Below are 2,928 nucleotides of genomic sequence, written 5' to 3'. Positions count from 1 at the left end.
TCAGCATGCACGCCAAGCACACTCTGCTCAGCGTGCATGTTGGTACTTGCATCCCTGGATCCGATGAAAGCTGTAATGGCACCGGACGTTGTTAAGAGCAGAGTGTGCTTGGCGTGCATGCTGACCTGCATTCCCTGGACTTTGTGTGGCTGTCATGACCCATGAACAGGTAGGAACTAGTGTTAAGGACCACTCAATAGAGGCGACCTTGACGTGGTGAGTGGCTTATTACGCTTTGGCCAAAATGTACACCAATGTCTCATCCAGCATGGAGGCAGGGCAGAATGCTGGATGCAGAGTGCTATCACATTTGTATTTTCCGTTTGTATATGTATTTCGCCATAGTGATGTGCACCTACATACAGGTTGTGCTGACTCAATCCCCCACATTTAAACTAAAAGATGCCTCATGTGTGGCTTTAGTTAGGTACAACATAAACAAACCTGCCGGGGAAGCGTCAGTCATCCCCATAGGAACTTTTCCACCCCTTGTGACGCCGGTGTTGCTACTCAGTGAGTGAGGTGGGAGGGAGTTTGTGCAAATTAGCTAGCTCCAGCCCTCCACCCTAGATTGGAAGCCCTCATTATGGGCATGACTTTGTGCTTAAAAGGAAATGGTTTGCGCAGCTCACTTGCCACTGCCATTCTGTACTGCAACTAACTGTGATAGTGCTCCCTGATAAGCCGGAGGACCCGGCGAAGCGCGTTGGGGCTATGAGGGTCTAGAAAGCAAGCAACAGGGTAACCTAGCACAGGTCCAAGGTTCTAGCAGGCTCGGGGTCCCTCTTTTCAGGGAGGGTGCTCTGACCACAGCCACTTGAGGTTCTCCCAGCTGATAAGACTAGTATCTTTAGGGTCAGAGTACTTAGGCAAATAGTGATATAAGCTGTCCTTCCTCTTAAAAACCGCCACTGATATATTTGAGATACAATTGGCTATACCCAGCCAGAGCTATCTGAACCTTTACTGTACCTGGACTACTGAATATTTTGAGCACTTTTTGTATCAATGTTAGACATTTTAAATAATCAAGTAAAAGTAAAGTTTTATATTATTCAGTATAAGGAGATCCCAGACTACTGTATTACTTTTTTACCACTCCCTGGGTCAAACTGACAATAATTTATATCATTAGTCAGACGTGTATACTTTAATCAGGATGTGCGGCTACCTGAACATCAGAAATGCAATGTGATTTTTCTTTGTAAACTTTTCTTTGTATCTGCAAATTTTCCAATAAATTATAATAAATAAATAAGTGTAAATTGAGAAAAGGGGAATATGTCGAAAAGAGGATAGGTGGGAGTGGAAAATAAAAGTTAAGGTCAAGGACAATGGTGAAACTATAGGAGCAACAGTGACAAACCCTCTCAGCAGACTGAGGCTTATTGTACTTATTTGATCTAATTTCTTATCACCTTTGATATCCAGCAGCCTGTGCATTGTAGATCTTTCTCCTCTGTTCTGTGGTGTGTTGAATTGATGGAGAAGACAAGGAAAGAAGATTCATATTGAACAAGGTTCTGGGAATCCTCCACTATCAGGAAGGAGATTAGTAACCGTTTAACAGCAAAAATAGCGATAGTTCGGTATATAGTTGATGAAGGGAGGCTCTAGAGAAAAAATCCACTCAGGCGGCCGATAGGGGTATATTATGTTTATTGTTCTCTGGTTATTTCATGATTTTTTTATTTATATAGTGTGGGGATTCGCTCTGGTAAATGGGATAAGTGGGTGCAGTACAGAGGCAAAGTACAAGTTCGTTATTTAAATGTCCGTGTTTATTCACACATAAGGTCAAACAAAAACCACTTTTGCAGGGTTGGTGTTTGTTCACACTGAGTAGAAAGTTTGTGCATAACAAAAAACGTCACCTTGTCGGCGGTTCTGCCTCCAGCAGTCAAAATGCAGGCTTTAGGTGGCCTGCTCTCCCAACACACAGGTCTCAGCTTTTCAGCCCAGCACAGGGCTCAGTTCCCACACTATCGATTGCCAGAGCTCCTCTGTCAGAGAGAGGTAATCATTCCCAGCTGATACTGCCGGCTGGGTTTTTTATAGGCCAGTCAAGACCCGGCCTGGAACTTGGGGAGTATTCACCCACCCAGCACTTTGACCACTCCCAGTAAGAGCCATACTAAAATAGCAAAGTGTCAATCAGCATTAGCTGCCACTGACACCTGAAAATACCGGCTCTTACTTCACCGAGACCAAGAACCTTGGTGACAAATACCTTCCATCAACAACAGACCCTTGCGGGAACAATGGGCTTAGGTCGTCGCTCCGTTCCTGGCGTCTGGACCCCAAGCAGGTGTATTTCAACTTACTGGATGATCACGCGGCTGATTACCCGACAGTAAAAGGTGAGATCCTGGCGAGACTAGGGGTGAATGTATTAGTCCGGGCCCAGCGGGTGCATCACTGGGAGTTTAACACTTGCACCTTCCTACATACCTCCCCCTTTGTTCAACCCTGAGGGGGTGAACACTTGCCAGACAGTATACCCGGGACAGGGCATCCACGTTTCCCTGCAAGCAGCCTGCCCTGTGTTCCACTGATAACTTTAAGTTCTGTAATGACAAGAACCATCTGGTGACCCGAGCATTCCTCTCTTTGGCCTGGTTCATCCACTTGAGAGGGGAGTGATCGGTCACCAGATGGAACTTTTTTCCCAACAGATAATAGCGGAGAGACTCGAGTGCCCATTTGATGGCCAGGCACTCTTCACTATACTGTACCTAGTCTCGGCTGGGGTGAGTTTGCGGCTCAGGAAAAAAATTGATTTCTATTGATTTCCTGAGAGAGTACAGCTCCGAGGCCTACTTCAGAGGCATGGGACTGTATCACAAATTCCCTCTTCAAGTCGGGCGTCACCAAAATCGGTGACCCACACAGGACCGACTTCAACGCGGAAAAAGCCTCTTCTGCCCG

The sequence above is a fragment of the Bufo bufo genome, chromosome 5, assembly GCF_905171765.1.
Source record: "Bufo bufo chromosome 5, aBufBuf1.1, whole genome shotgun sequence".
Classification (NCBI taxonomy): domain Eukaryota; kingdom Metazoa; phylum Chordata; class Amphibia; order Anura; family Bufonidae; genus Bufo; species Bufo bufo.
This window is presented reverse-complemented; position numbering follows the sequence as displayed.